At 33.3% G+C, this 17,399-nt stretch overlaps 1 long non-coding RNA gene across 1 annotated transcript; it reads left to right on the top strand.

The window, feature by feature from the left end:
* Positions 1 to 1,009: 1,009 nt before the first annotated feature.
* On the top strand, positions 1,010 to 15,691 carry LOC128228016 (uncharacterized). Its single transcript, XR_008259882.1, has 4 exons — positions 1,010 to 1,049; positions 6,867 to 6,978; positions 12,247 to 12,466; positions 12,835 to 15,691. It is a non-coding gene; the product is annotated as an uncharacterized LOC128228016 (long non-coding RNA).
* Positions 15,692 to 17,399: the final 1,708 nt, after the last annotated feature.

Raw genomic sequence — 17,399 nt, forward strand, 5'->3', positions numbered from 1 at the left:
ATATTAATCAAATCAGATCTTATGACAAGATAAAGTCAAACAAAACACACGAGTAACTACAATTGTCTCCTTTCCACCCTGAGGCACATAAGTCAAGACATTCTCCATTTACTAAGTCACAGGTGGAATTTCCGCTGCAGTGACAGGTACCACTGCAGTTTTGTCCGAATGTACCGTTGGCACATGCTATTACAAGTTATAAAAATGTCAATACACCTGTTTATATAGTATCATATGAGCAGTGACATAAAGTAACTAGTAAAGGCGTCGGCCCATATCTATGTAGTTGGATAAGTTTTATTTGGCTTTTTATAAAAACACAAGTGTGGCTAAAACATGTCTAAATAATAAACATTTGAGGAACCTACACATTGTTTATTAATCACATATCTTTTAAAAATGAAATGTGTGGTGGTTTCTTCCAATTTTTGTACAACATTTTGCATTTATTGTGTTTTATTTCCTTTTCCAACAAATAAAAAGTAAGTATTAGTATCGTCAGTTTATAATCGTTGTTCCAAATACCTTCCAAGATGTACACAAAATTATTTTTTTAATGCAACGATCGTTTGCAGTACCATTTTATATCATATATATATATATATATATATATATATATATATATATATATATATATATATATATATAGTTTTGTAATACCGTACATGTGGGCAGAATCGTAGTCCTCAGACCAACGTTGTGGGAGGTACACCGTAAATGTGGGTAGTACGAAATCTTCCCAAAAATACGGTACCTTTATTTCATTCATTTGGTCTTCAGGGGTGATAATTTAATGTTTAAAGATCTGCCCACAATTCGCCAGCTTGGGTTGTGGGAAGAAAAATAATATTTGGCTTGCCTCCCTTGATATATTTTCTGATTAAAATTTTCAATCGAGCAATTTGGTCACCGATATCCCGAAGCCTGCCTACGGAGATGGCCGAGTTGTCACGATCGTTCCTCGTTGCCCAATTGAAACTTCCCGGCTTGACTCGGAATAGGGTCGGCCATTTTGATAATATTTATGGAGTAGCAGAACAGAATTTGAGGTACGTTTATTGTGTTTTAATTGTTAAACTGGTGAAAAGATGTTTTGTTTTGGCAGTAAACTATTGAAACTTGATCTTTTTAATTTAAGGATTTCCAGAAAAATTGCCACTGGGAGTAATCAGCGGTTTTTTTTATGTTTATGACTGCGCGGTGCCGGCATAAAAAAGTCAACTTGCTCTGGAAGTGGAATAATTTCAAGCAATTCTGTATTAATTAAGATAGCTGTTGAAATGAAGTAAATCTTATTTTTCTCTCATTGATATCAATGCTTTTCACATGTTAGTGTAAAGGGATTCAAATGATAGGAAAAATGTTTTAGAAATGATGCCTACTCTGACTGTAGCTACAATAATGAGCGATCAGGGATACTTTTTTATTATTTTGACATTTCTTATGTATCCCTGTAATGCTACAACTCTCTACCATTTAGCAACGGGCGAAATGATATACTGTAATAATATGCATTGATGTTGAATAATAATGACAAAATTGTTCAATTTTTATCCGACAGTGATCTGAACTGGATTTAATTTGTCATTAGAGTTGTTATTTTCACATTAATATATTATGGGTCACGAATACCGTTTACATGTTCACAACCAGTCAGATTTGTCCCAGATTTACCGATATCGGGATACTTGATAAACAATCGACACTTTTAAGTGTTTATGATAAGTTAACATGTTTTTTGGGCATACTGACATAATGTAATATGTGTTTAATAGTAGGCAATAATATTTGCGTAGAAATTGAATTTATAACGGAGATAATTTCAAAATTGTGACCGCGAGGATTCTCTGCGCAAGGACCGCTTGCTACTTTTTGCTGGGATGGTGGAGGTCACGAGTCTGCCATATTAAAAAAAATCGTCGAAAGACTCGTTGACGGCCATGTAGGTGGACTAACTCTGACTGGTACATAATCACAAGTTAGACCTAGCTACAATAATGAGCGATCAGGGATACTCTTTTTATTATTTAGACATTTCTTATGTATCCCTGTAACGCTACAACTCTCTACCATTTAACAACGGGCGAAATGATATACTGTAATAATATGCATTGATGTTGAATAATAATGACAAAGTTGTTCAATTTTTATCCAACAGTGATCTGAACTTGATTAAATTGGTCATTAGAGTTGTTATTTTCACATTACTACATTATGGGTCACGAATACCGTTATACATGTACACAACCAGTCAAATTTGTCCCACATTTACCGATATCGGGATACTTGATAAACAATCGACACTTGTACCTGTTTTATGATAACTTAACATGTTTTTTGGGCATACTGACATAACTTAATATGTGTTTAATAGTAGGCAATAATATTTTCATAGAAATTTGAATTTATAACGGAGATAATTTAAAATTGTGGCCGCGAGGATTCTCTGCGCAAGGACCGCTTGCTACTTTTTGCTGGGATGGTGGACGTCACGAGTCTGCCATATTAAACAAATCGTCAAAAGACTCGTTGACGGCCATTTAGGTGGACTACATCTAGTCCATATAAACAGCCGCTTCAGAGTCTTTGATAATTTTTGTGTTGGCGACTCTTCGTAATAGGGAACACAAAATCCAAATGTTAAAAAACGTTCCCTTAACGCGCATTATTGTGGCTAATTGATCATCATGATGGATATTTTTAATACATATGGCAAATCCGTCATGTACATTTTTTTTGTGTAAAGTGGGTAGATATTCGGATCAGGATTCTGGCTTAAAGCATAAAATATTATAAAAACAAAAAATATTACTTGATAAGGCCAAATTAAAAAATAGGTCTGTTTCAGGTTTATACACGACCGACCCTATTTTTTCCCGCCGACCCTAACCTATTTTTCCCTGAAAAAAATGTGATTTGGGTACGAAAAGCATTTGTTACGAAATGTATGTACTTAAAGTTGACAATATTAGAGTTGGATTTCAGAATGTACTTACCGTATTTCACCTTAGAGTTCGGACACCAATAATATTTTTTTTCGCTCTCCGAAATTCATAGAAAATAACCATTTTTACATTTTATCTACATGTATGGTAAACCTTCTTCATCAAGTTAATTAAAATCCCATTCAGCACCATTTTATACATGCATTGAAATGAATAATCACCTTTCATCGGCTTCAGATCAAACAGTCACGTTGTGTGACGTCGCATAACTCTCAGTTATACGTCCCATAACTCTCAGTTATACCCACGAGGATCTCATGGAGAGCATGGATATTGCTATGCAGGATTAATGTGTCTGGGTGGTGTTTTTGATTGTAACTTAAGTATTGCATTTCTAACTTTAATTCATCACATTAAATAGTTGCCTGTATCATTGAATGTGTTGACTTTGATTGTTCTATTGATGTTTCAATGAGTATTACTGTACGATTATTGCTTCATAAAGTCTATATTAATAGTGTGGTACAAGTTTCAAAGTTTTTTGGCGGATCGTTTGACAAACATGTCATGTCTGTGTTTTCTTAATCACTTGATTGCCCTTGTTGTTTCTTTAATCCTCCATTAAATATATCACACATCCTTTTCAACAGGTAATAAATCGTTTAGGATGGGTAATAACTAACTAACTTATCACAGTGATGTATACGGTTAGGTAATCTAGCCAGGCATTGTAACGATAAAGATCAATAATTTGTGAGGCTTAATAACTGTAAGTTTGACCGTCTCCGTGGCCTAGTGGTTAAGAGTTCGCCTACGGAGCGGGAGGTTGTGGGTTCGATCCCTGGCCGCGTCATACCAAAAGATGTTAAAATTGGTACAAGTAGCTCCCTTGCCTGGCGCTCGGCATTTAAAGGGTAGTACTTGGAAAAGTGGTGTACTCAGTACTGGTTTAACCCAGGAAAGTTGTACCCCGTGTATCGGTGCTTTACACCGAGCACGTAAAAGAACCAAGGGGTCCCTTTGAAAAAGAGCTAGGGTATCGCACCCGGACTTCCTTGTATCCCACCACTTTCTCTTCAGCGTGCTGTCCCTTCAGCAAAAACAAAGGACCCTGTTGGAAATAAGTGCTTGCACTTTCACGGGTTATCCTTGACTGCAAGGTCTAAAGAAAAAAAATACATACATACATACAATCGATGTTCTTTGGGTGTCCAAAAATTAGGTACCTAAAATAAATTATTTTTTAAAATAATAATGGATGTCCAAACTCAAAGGTGAATTACGGGTAGTTTGTGCTTTTGTGGCAGGTATATTTTAATTCTTGAACTATATTTTCTTGTCAGATACAAATGTGTCAGATACTGACTTTCGGATTGATATTTAAGACTTAAGTGTGCAATTTTGGCAATAGAACCTGCATGTTACTTGTTCTTCAAACCTGAACCCCAGGTCCTCTTGACAGCATTGAGGTTTCCTTGGCTGATGGCTTATATGGTAAATTTGCCGTCCCACTCTTCATGTAATTATGTTACAGGGAAGTTAGCATTCTACAGAGGGTGATTGAAAGCAAATGGGTGCATAAAGAAAAGTAAAACAGTTCCTGGAAAGTCTTAAATAATAGCAGAGTGGTGTACCATAACTTAGTTGAAATCCAACCATCTTTGTAAAAGTATTTAACCAGACAAATAAAGAATGTTTCCTTTGAAGCATGGAACATGTTTAAAAACTACTGATAAACCTGAAAATTGATGACACTATTTTTGTTACTTTCTGAGTCAACAGTAACTGAAATCAATATATCCAAAAAAAATAAAAGAATATTCCGACCTACCTACCCTATTTTTTTGGCAGCGTTACCTGAAACGGACCTTTTTTTTATTTGGCCTAATGTTATTTTATATAAGTTAACAAAAATAAATATCCATTTAATAATCATGAGTTTGATATGAATAGCACCTGAAAGGCTGCAGTTCACAGAGTTTTACAACAATCTGAACAATTGCGCTACGGCCGAGTTGTTACGGTTGTATTTAAGAGAACTATTTGAAGCTTGTCAGAGGTGGCCGAGTAATTACGATAAGGGTCGAGTTTTTCTGCTTGGCATTATTGATGTCTTTGTCAGTCAAGTTTCGTTTTTGTTGGAAAGGTAAATCATGTGTTTAAATGCATAAAAACCTTAATTATCCCTTTCAAACATAAAGTACTCTACTAAATAAAATTTCAATATTTCTCAAAGCCTCCCGGTTTTTGCACTTAGCAATAAGACATTAGGGATTGGAAGAATCCCATATAACATGTCTATTATATTAGACTAAAAAACATCCTAAACAGTGATATTGTAAGTGCTTTTTGCAATTTCTAGGTCTGACTTAATTTCTTAAATGATTTATCTTAATCGTATTGAAAATACATTTATATGAGATATATTATCGGGTTACCTGGCAGTTTGTGAAATTGTTGTTTTGCTTATTTGATGTTAGCTAAAGTCGATAAAGAATCCTTATTTTAAATGATATTCCTATGTTTTTATCAAACATCAGCTCTTCTTTTGTTGAAATAATGTAAAATCAAGTGAAATTAAACAACTTATTTTCTATCAGCTTTTATCAAAACAATGCAACATGTGTGCCTTTTGATAAAAACTGACAGAAATTATGTAACAAGTGTCAATTAGACTGTTGAGATGAAAGGTGGCTTTTCATTAAACTATATTATTTATCAAATCAGAGAGCATATAACAAATTAAGAGCTCTTTACTTTGTGTTAAAAACATGTTTAAAAAAGGATTAATATTAAATTTAAGGTGACAGTAAATTGTTTGGTACAGAAGAGGATTAAAATAACTTATAGAAAATGCTGTTCTCTGTCATGCCCTACCTACATGTTTAAAAATATGACTTAAACTCTGTACACAAAATGTTTTAGAATCAGAATATCACTTTCTTTTATGTTGCAGTGCATACTCAGAATTAAGAATTAAATATTGTATAAGGTCAAGTTGGCCATCTCAGGCTCACTTTAAGCACATTATGTTAAATAGAAACCATAAACAGGTTACCAATCTTACAAAATTTGTTTTCTATGCTATGAAACTAAGAAATGAAAAGTTACAAGAATTAGCTGCTTCTTAATAAATCAAAATTTTACGTGTAGAGTATTTTAATATAGAACAGTAAAATTATAATGTTAATCATGTAAATACTAAAGAAATTTTTGCTTAATGTTGTATCACTTATATAAAAATTATTTATATTTGCTTGTATGTTTATTGTTTGTCATGTTATTTGTACGTCTTGGCCCTAATTTATGGTTATATTTATAAATGGCCCAAGGCAAATTTGCCAATATGCCAATAAATCTGATTAATTGATATTTATTAAAATGATAATGTATTTATTTTTGATGATTGCCAAAAGATAACATGTTTATAAAATGAACTTAAACAGTTAAAGTTAATGCATTTGCCCTTTGATCAAATGTAAACAAATCTGTCTATTTGGCAATTGGAAAAAATGAAAACTTATCATATATATTTGTTCCATTTTCTATTAGTCTGATAGTCATAATTTCAGATAAACAGCAGATATTGTATCCAATTTTAGAGGAAGCTGAGCCCATTAAATGGTCTCTGAAATATATATATATATATATATTCCTATTAAGTATTCTGTTTTGTAATGAGTGCTTTTATTATGCAATATAACAGTGTCTCACAAAATGTTTATATGAAAGTGTTGGAGAAAAGGGGTGAAATAAGTGATTTGGCACACACACCTAAGTGCTACATACAACGTAGCTATGATGAAAAATCCCCTGACATGTGACCCAAATCCCCTGGCATTCTGAACAAAACTCTCTCGGGAGTGTACATGTATGTTTTAGTATGTTAATTTACAATTAAATCAACTCTTGTTATTGCAGATGACCTTGCCTGGAAGGAAAGCATCACAAAAAGATATTGCCCTTCACTGGGGTGGGAAAAAAGATCCAAAAGGCTTTGCTGAGTTTGCAATAAAATTTTATGGTTTTAAAGGTATGTGGTAACATCAATTCATCATATATTGAAGTATAACAGATATCGTAAATTATTTAAATGTTCATTGTGAAATCTATAGGGCAAACTGGTATTCACTAATTGAGCTAAAATCAAAACAACTGACACTGAGAGATCTTGTTTCTGGCCAAATGTGGGCCAATATGTTTCAAACTTCTCCACATGATGTCATCTATATTTTATGACATATAGACTAAATCTTAAGGTTTTTAACCAGGAGCTAGTACCAATAAGAAAAGAGGTATTACTATATAACTTTTTCATATTTGCTTATGAGTTTTTTTTTATTTGATGAATTCCTTGTCAAACAACAAACACAGATTTTTGTATTCAATGGCAATGAGTGATGAAGCATTATAGCCTGTGTGTCAATTATTCATAGTTCTGGTTAAAATTATTTGCTAAAACACGTTGAAAGTTGAATAAATTTCTGTGATACATTGATAAGGCCAAAATTGTTTGGTTAGGGTAAATCCTTTTCAAAAATAGGTAGGGTAGACATATAGGCATTTTTTTAGACTAATTATGATTATGTAATTTTAATTGTTGGATAATGGTATTATCTTCTGTACAGGGTTAGACACTAACATTTTTCACAAGGTATATATAGTCCCTCCGACTACTGAATCCGAAATCTGGGTAGTCCAGCAAAAATTCTAGTAGTCCAAAAAAATGCAAGCCTGCAACGGATTCCTTCAGTATTTATAGTCTTAGAGAATTGTCCGTTTATCTGTCTCAATCTTAAAATTTCCACATTTTTCTTCAAAAAAAATTGGCCTTTAAATTTAATTTTAAAACCTAAAAGATGCTAAAAACCATGTTAAAATACCTCGGATTAAAAATCTAAAAACCATGCTAAAATACCCCATAATCTGTCACTTTCAGGAAAATGTTGCAATAAATCACTTGACACTTAAAAACACCTCGACTGAGATAGTTGCTAAGTTATGGCACAAATGACAGGCATCCTACTGATAAGCAATATTTGATTATTGACATCCTACTATTCAGTATTCTTGGTTAATCTAAACAACATATCATATAATGCTTAAAAACATGATGAAATAAATTCCGAAAGTGTTATTAATTATTTTTATATGGGAGTAAGATAACAATTAACATGACGCTGCCTGTCAGTCAAACTAGCTGATCAGTCAGCGTCCATATTAGGCATGGCTTATCAGTTGCCGGTGTTATCTGCCATGTCCTCCGATGATCATCACATATCAACAGTAGTGTAATTACGCTGTTATATATATTTAACACAAATTATGTCTCATAATTGAGTGATAGTAAACAGAGTTTAAGTAATCCGAAATACTGACATTTTCCCTTAATGCTGCTAAAATTATAATTGATAACAAGGGACTGTTTAGTAGACTAATTCAATTCTCAAAATGTCTTAACGTAAACGTACATAATATACATATATTTCCGTTTTAATAGCCTTAAAATAAGAAATATCATGATGTGAACTAGTGTACAATATTGATGATTTCTTGCGATTTAGTTTGATTTTGAAATTTGTCTCCTTATTGCGCGAAAAGTTTTGAATCCGAAGCATTTACATTTGCTTTTAAGTTTGTTTGATATATTAGTGAAAAAGGCACCTCAGTTTATGTGAGTCATATTTTTTTATTAAATTTTATTAAATATCTGATATATAGCTTAAGGTCACAAAAAGTATATATATATACGTATAGATAAAACAAAATCATATTTAAAAATGACGCAAATCAAAGTAAAAACCTTTGCATTTATAATGACTATGGTTGTTTCAAAATTTCTATGCTGATTGTTAGAACAGTTTTGCATTTCATTTAATACGGAAATTTATTCATCGAAAGAAACAATAAGGTAGTTATATAAATAATGATAATAATGCATTGCACTTGTATAAAACAGGTGATTCTGAATCGAGAAAGGAAGAAAAATCCATTGAGTTTTGACAATGGATCTATACAAATGATGTATTTAGAAATAAATTATTAGTCTAGACATTTTTCTACCTGAATTATACATTGCATACAATAAATAATAATGAACTTATTTAATGTTATTCTTGCTTTTATTGCTATGTTTTACCATGTTCCATGCATTTTTTTATCTGATTGTCATTGATAACTTTTGCATTATTATCGTCTGCTTCTGGGTATTTGTCGGAGGTCCCTAATAAAGAGGTCATGTGACACTGTATGTGTAGCCTTATCGCTATGGGCTTGGTCTCAATTGGTATTGCCCCTTGCTTCAATGTAAAAAATGTTACGACATTTTGGCGTGAAAATTAACACACACAATTTTGTCGTTGTCTGCACTTACACTGCATTATTCCTATTTTGGCAGTATGATTAATTTATCAGCTGCTCTTCTAAAAGCCAGTTTAAAAGATTTCATAAGCCATACATAATGTTCCTTCTGTTTGCTTTATATAAACACTGACATTTGGCAATACTCTAAACCATAATAACCATGACATATTTTCAGAAAATCTAAAAATAGTAACAACCGTCAAGTGTTTGTCTTCATCGTATCTTTCATTGTTTTTGACTGAAAATACAAGGGATTTAGAAATTCTGCCACTTATTGGACCCAAATCCACCTTGCTGACATTGGCAGAGGTGTACATGTCTAACGATTAAAACACATCATAGGGTGCAAAAATGGTTTTTCCCTTTCTAAATAAAGACATTCTACTGACTGGTTTAAAAATTGATTGAAAGGCTATACGAAATGCGCCAAAATTCGGTTAACAGTCCATGTTGTCCGGAACTGCTCGACCATCTTCGGCAAGCTTTACAATGAGTGTTTACCGGTGATAATCAGCTTCTTGACATCACGTTTTACGCAAGTTTAAGCGTAATAAAAATGTTATGCTCAATTAACTGATGTGATATTTACTTTCTTCTAGTAGTCCGACGGACTATTGACTTAAAATGTCTTTTAGTCCCACCAAAAATCTGGTAGTCTCAGACTACCGGACTACCGTTAGTGTCGAACCCTGCTGTATTTATAAGCATTTATGGTTTTCGACTACAAAGTGAAAAACAGTAGAGTCTTTGCCTTTTCCGTAGGTAGGGTCAGGTAACCCTAACCAAATGCATTTTTTAGGCCTAACCTGATGTATATAAAGAACCTTTTCTCTAGTTCCCACAAGTCTTACAATCTGACCCATTCTTCTAGTAAAATATAGAATAATTATTACACAATTTGGAGAAAAAAGTCCCAATTAAAATTTAAAAAAATATTTTTACCTGAAATGGACTAATGGTTGACATTTTACATCCTTATGAATTGAGTGATATTAATTTTTTTTTATCACCTTCAGAGATCAGAATTTGACATTTACAGTCATGATTTTTGGCAATAGATAAATATTTACACTTTCATGGATTTATATTTTGAACAGCCATTTCATGAAATGGTCATTTGAAGGGGAAAAGAAACTAATATTTTAATAATTTCTTAAATTGCAGGAGACAAAAAGTATTGTTCTTTTAACTGTAAAATGTTCAATTTTTTAGGTAAAGCATTTCTCAAAATGGCATACATGTAATTCACGACGAAAATTCAATGTCTACGGTCTTTTTCCCAAAATGGGTAGAAAAATGCCTTGGTGAGTACCTAAATCAGAACAGTACATAGATATGGCACATCCATTATTAAAGCTTTTTTCAGATCATGATCATTTAATTAGTAATGATTTTAATCAATAAAGGCACTTGCAGTAGATTCATTAGTTCCAAAGAACACTATTCTCCACTTAGTATTTCAAATACTGCTATTTCAAACACTTAGTATTTCAAATACTGCTATTTCAAAGACTTTTCATAATCAAATGTCAATACATGACACATGGCCCAAGGAATGACTTCATGCTTGCCACAATCACAGAATATTGATACAGCCTGAATTTTTTTACTTAAATTTTCAAATTTTACTGACAAAAATGCAAGCTGGGAATACAAGAATTATTAATTTACTGAAACAAAACAGGTAGCATTAATGTTTAAAAATTACATAAAATAAATAACAAATAAAAACTGTTCCATATTTACATGTAGGAACTCTTAGGACAAAAATAAATTACTTTTCTTGTAGACTTGTGGTATCTTAAAAAATATCATTTATATTAACCAGCTGGTCTTGAATCCATGTATGATAATGGAAAATTTTGTAGTATAACTAAAATATTTCAAAAATAGTGCCAAAAGTGTTCTGATTGAGGTACTTCAATGGTGGTAAGCACAGGCTAATTTTCACAGTAACACTTTCCAATCGACTAAATACTAAAACAAAAAAAGGCATCAGAGCAAAACATTAACTGTCATGTACTGGACTTTCTTTGAATGACTCAGCAAATGATATCACACATTCACCTGGGAAGGAGTTTTTTTAACTGATTATTTCTTGATTTTCATGATGTTTACTACTTAATTAAGCAAGTTAGAAAACTTATTTGCATAAACTTTTATTGTGCATCATATTTGCATGCTTGTGGGCAGAAAATTATGTCTGCCCATTAATACTACAGAATATATATAGATATACAGGAATTGAAATTTCGGCCATTTTTGTATTCCAAGATGGCTTTGTCATGCTAAGGACTAAGGAATTAAATTCTGACTAATAAGCATGAAGATTATTTAGGAAAAAATCATTATATTATCTGAATTATCACTGTTCCATGAGCACTTTCATGACAAGCTGTTTTTAAAGCCAAGAAGTAGTTTTACACTGACTTTTGAAAATGAATGCTACTCAACTTGATAAAGGGCAAGTCTGGAGCAATTAACTTTTATAGTTTTTATAAACTTGCCCTAAAATAATGTCATTATCTGTCTGTCTGTTTATCCATTTATCGAAACTTTATCATAACACCAACAAAAGTTGAACGTAGTGTGTTGTGTTTATAATGCCTCAACAGTGCAACAGTGCATACCATGTTGTGGGGCCCAGATCTGTTAGTGATTTGTCTAGCTGTAACATCCTCACCAAGGCGACCAGGGTTCGATTTTCGGCCTGGGCGCCTTTGAGTTTGGTAAGTGGTCACCAAGCCGGACAAGTGGGTTTTCTCCGGGTACCCTGGTTTTCCCCACAACACAAGACCACACTCTCGCGCAACATCGTGCCAACGAGAGTGACTTAGTATGAGCTATCATAGCATCCTTCACAATCGTTGTAAAATATATAATGGTTAAAATTAAAGTAACATTTGAGATTTTAAAGGGTAGGTCCTATATATTTTAGATGAACAACCAGCAGACGCAGAATCCTCCAACTGGTATACTATCAAGTGAAGCGCCCAGACTTACCCTGCAGGGCAACAAGCAGAATCAGTATCCTCCAAACCTGTATATGATTGAGTGAAGTGACCCAGACCTACCCCGCAGAGCAACCAGCAGAAGCAGAATCCTCCAAAATGGTATACGATGGAGTGAAGCGATCCAGAATTACCCAGTCCCCAAAGGTATATTGTTGCTTACACATTCCTCCATCAAAAGGTGTCAGTTGTAAATACTGCCATTAAAATTTTGAAGTGAAATATAATTTTCTCAAATTATTTGTATATTTCTTTGAAAAAAGTCATAACAATCAAACTACGTTTGACATCAGTTAGCCTAACTGTACACTGTGGCCGGAGCTTGCAGGTTCATGGTACACTGGCCATGTTTCTAGATAGATTTGTTCTATAATCTGGGAATTAATAATTGTGCATTTTGGGATATTGAAATAATTAAAGAATCTTAACTGTCTGTTTTGTCAAAATAAAACCCACCATTGTTATTCCAGTTGTTAACATTATGCTGCATGAAAGTTTTGCTATGTTTTTTGCAGATGATGATGGCGATAACTCGATAAGAGATCCAACTTTGATGGAAACTGTAATAGGGGAGAGACCAGCATAGATGGTGAACCAATATCAAAGGATTCTACACAATAAAAGAAACAAAGGTGGTCTGAAGAAGAAAACAAGATCTTCATACCAATCTTTAAAGCATGTCTAACGGACAAACACATACCAACTCTTACCACATAAGGCTTGCAGCTGGGAAAATACCTGAAAGGACAATAGCTCAAATAAAGAAGAGAGTTCACAACAGGCAAACAAGCTTGGTCATTGAAATTGTGTTAAAGGTTTGGTCTCCAGGCTACTTAGTTGAGATGTCTAGGGTCATCAACACCTTTTTTCTTTTAAAGGGACTGTACACCAGATTGGCACCAATTTTCGTAACGAATCTCAGGACAATTATCTAATAGAATGTGTTACCCTTCGATACCATAATTGTAAAAAAATGTACCAAAATGTAAAAAAATAAATGTGTAGGAGACCGGGTTCGAACAAGTGTCGCCAAAATTGAAGTCCAGCGTCGTATTCACTGAGCTACGATGGCTTATTTTAATCAGGTGACATAAGTAAGCTAAACAATTAACTCTGTAATATCAGGTGATAACACCGACTAGCCAATCAAGCATAAGGAATGAATTTTACTAGGTAGATATACCCAGTAATCTTTTTTAATGGAAAAATACCTAATAACTGCTAAACTTGAATAAATTGTAAACTATGTAGTACTTCAGTTAGTAAGTTTCAATACATTGTACACATTAATACCAAATTTGTGACAGTCTTCGACAATCATTATTGTCTTTTTTTCTTGCAAATTGATGATCTGGTGCACAGTTGCTTTGAAGAACCATCAGTGTGAATAGGACTGCTTCGAAATTGAACATGAATTGTTCATTAAGCTTCTGTGTTATAAACATGATCTAAAGACATTTGATATTTTAATGCCCCCATTTATCAGGATAATGGATTACCTGTGAATAGACTTAGTTTGGTTGGAAATTATTAAGAACTGCTGTGATCATTTCCTGAGATCACATGAGGCAAGAGGGGGCATCCGGGTCATATCGACACAATTCTAGTTACTTTCACAAGATGTTTTACTTAAAGCTGCACTCTTACAGATATAATGTTTTTTACAACTTTTTTATTTTTTGTCTTGGAATGAGTTTTTTTGGCGTAAATACAATGTATCTGCAAACCAGCATTAAAAGACTGATGACAAAAGATGAGTTTGCAGGTTTTCATATTTTATCTCCAAAACTGATGTTTTATGCATTTTTTTAAACCATTAGTACATGCTGAATTTGCTTGTTGTAAATGTTACTTCTACAGTTTAAAAGGATTTTGTTGAAAATTGCATACCAGGGGTTAGTTGTCAGATGTTTGTGCTTTTTGCTCCATTTTTGAAATTATATAATTGCTTGATTATAATCAGAAGTCTGTAAATTCATCAACAGATGCCAGAAAATCAAGATTTCAATTCTACTGGGCACCCTAGGTTCAGTGTGAAATAGTTTTGTAAAATACATATGGGTACTTACAAAAACTTTTATTGAATTTTGTACGTCAGACAACATTTCCTCTTCTGTTGGATATAAGCAGAAAGAAATGTTTGGGAAATATACCTGTTGAATTGGAACTTTACCACCTAAGTGTACCTCATCCTGATCTCCTTAGGCTTAAGTTAAATAATTTCATGCCAGTTTTTTTTTTAATTTTCGGATTAAAAAAAAACCAACTCAAATTTTGAAAATATCCTGATGAAAGAACTACCCCACTACTAGTAGACAATCAGTCAGTGTTGTAAGTAACAGTTTGAATTTTCATTCAGTCATTTTTTCATATATATGTACTTATATAATAAGGAAATCTTGTGAAAGCAACTTCTCAAGTTTATGAAGAATTTTGTTGAAGCTTGTCCACACTATCAGTCATTATATGTATTTGAGCTGCATTTTCTGTTGGACTCTTCGATCAGGGGTTACAACCCTTTGTTTTTTGCTTTATACATTCTTGTGTAGGCAACCCTTCCCACTTTGTTTAAACATGCTTATATGCTTAAACATGCTTATTAGACTTTGAACAGAACATGGCATGTGCATCAGGGAACAGATTCCCGATTCTGAATTTATATTGAATTTGTGATATACAACTCTCAAAAAAGTATTAGCGGGACCATTTTTGGTGCTCTTTTTAAAACTTAATAAGAGTGTTTGTAAAATCTAGGTCAAGTACATTATTCCATGAACTGAGGTGGACAAAATATATATTCGAAGACTTGACAGGTCTCATTTTTGTGTGATCTTTAATAAATTGGTGACAAAAAACTTCGTAGGAAAGTTCAGGCCATGGCCATTATATTTTGTTGCTTTTCTGTTTGCTTGAATGTATGGAAGGAGAGCTACCGGTATTCTCACATTTAAGATGCTTTCTCAGTAAATACTTAATGTAATGCATTGAAACTTTAGACAAGTGTTCACGTGCATCAGGACAGATAACTATGTTTTGCTTATAATGCAAGTAACTGTCCCATTATTATTCATTTAAAAAATCTGATTAAGATTTTCTTGTTAAGATTACATTAATTTCAATCTGGTATGTTTTTTTTTTTAACTGTAAATGTTCTTGATTGATTAATCAAAATTGAAATCAATGCAGGCATCATTTTCATCCAATTTTATATTGATCTAAAACAGTTTTACAAAATATTTCGATAATTATTTTCAGAAGTTGCTGAAAAGTAGAGCATGCTCTTGTTTTGTTCATTGTTCCCGTGTCGTCTGAGACACAAAGAAAAAAACTTAAACATAAATGTATGTGGTTAAATATAAGTTGTATATTTCATTGTGTTTCATTATTGTCTTTAGCTTGTTTTTTCGAAGAATAGGTGGGCTATACTACACGCCCCAGCGTCGGCGTCCGGTTAAAGTTTTAGGGCAAGTTGGGATTTTCACTTATAAGTCCAATACCCTACATTCAATTGACTTAATACTTCACATAGTCGTTCAGGGCCATCACATGATGATGTTAGATAACTCCATATTATTCTTTACACAGAGTATGGCCCCTGATTGACTATGGAACTTAGGTTAAAGTTTTAGAGCAAGTTGGAATATTTATTAATAACTTCTATATCCTTTGTTCAATTGACTTAATACTTCACACAGTTGTTCATGACCATCACACAATGAGGTTACATAACTCCATATTATCCTAAATACAAGTTATGGCCCCTGATTGACTTAGGTTAAAGTTTAAGGGCAGGTTATAGTTTTAGGGCAAGTTGGGATTTTCACTTAAAACTACAATACCATTCATTCAATTGACTTAATACTTCACACAGATGTTCAGAGCCATCACATAATGAGGTTGGATAACTCCATATGATCCTTTATACAAATTGTGGCCCCTGATTGACTATGAAACTTAGGTTTAAGTTTTAGGGCGGTTGGGATATTGTTTTATAACTTCTATACCCTTCATTCAATTGACTTAATACTTCACACAATTGTTCAGGACCATCACCCAATGAGGTTACATAACTCCATATCCTTAATTCAAGTTATGGCCCCTGATTGACTTGGGTTAAAGTTTTAGGCAAGTAAAAGTTATTGTATTCTAAGTCAAAGCGGCGTAGTCATGGTGAAAAAAGAATGTGTTAACTCTTTCCTGAATCGAGAATAAAGCTGTGTCCTCCAAATTAGAGAATTATTTGGTTTGCTGTTACAACATACCACTAGTTAATGAACATTGATGTCGATGAAGGCAAGATGTTGGAGGTTAAAACATGTGTTTGACATGTAGAAATGCATTTTTGTTGCTTTTTAACAAATTCTGCCTTGCTCAAGATGTCATTGACCCCAGTTTCAAATTGCTTGACAATTTAACTAGATTTCTGGACCCTTAATTTCTTTACACCGTAGGTTAAAATTTGGAGTAAGTGTTAAAGCTGCACTCGCAGATATACCGTTCTTACAACTTATTTATCTTTATCTTGGAAAGAGCAAATTTTTGCAAAATGTATTAATGGTGGCATTTAAATTTATCATCATAATCTAAACTGAGATGGCCTGGGCCAAATAAAGTTTTATCATTCATCTTTTAGACCTAACTAGCGGAACTTTAATGGTCTTGAAAACCTAACTGTGTGACACGTTGTAAAACAATATATAGGATAATTGTACATTACAAACAGCGATATTTTCTCGCAACTTGGGCCAAGTATAGTAATTTCTCACACCTGTGGTCAAAAGTGATCTTGAGACACAGTCATGAAGCAATTTACTTGCAAATATTGCAACGGTTGAAGTCTTCTTTGTTAAGAAATGTTTTTGCTAATTAAAGTGTCACCCCAATTGAAAGAGCAAAAAGGTTTTGAGACACCTCTTTAGAAATGCATTAACTCAGCATCAAATACTAGCCGGCGACTTACCGACTAGTCACATCGGTCAGACTCATCGTGGTTACTCGAACCTAGGACCTCCTGCTCTCAAAGCAAAGGCCTTAAACCACAACACTGCCGTGATTCATTCTTAATGAAAATATAACAGAC

Source organism: Mya arenaria, chromosome 3, assembly GCF_026914265.1.
Source record: "Mya arenaria isolate MELC-2E11 chromosome 3, ASM2691426v1".
In the NCBI taxonomy this organism is placed as follows: domain Eukaryota; kingdom Metazoa; phylum Mollusca; class Bivalvia; order Myida; family Myidae; genus Mya; species Mya arenaria.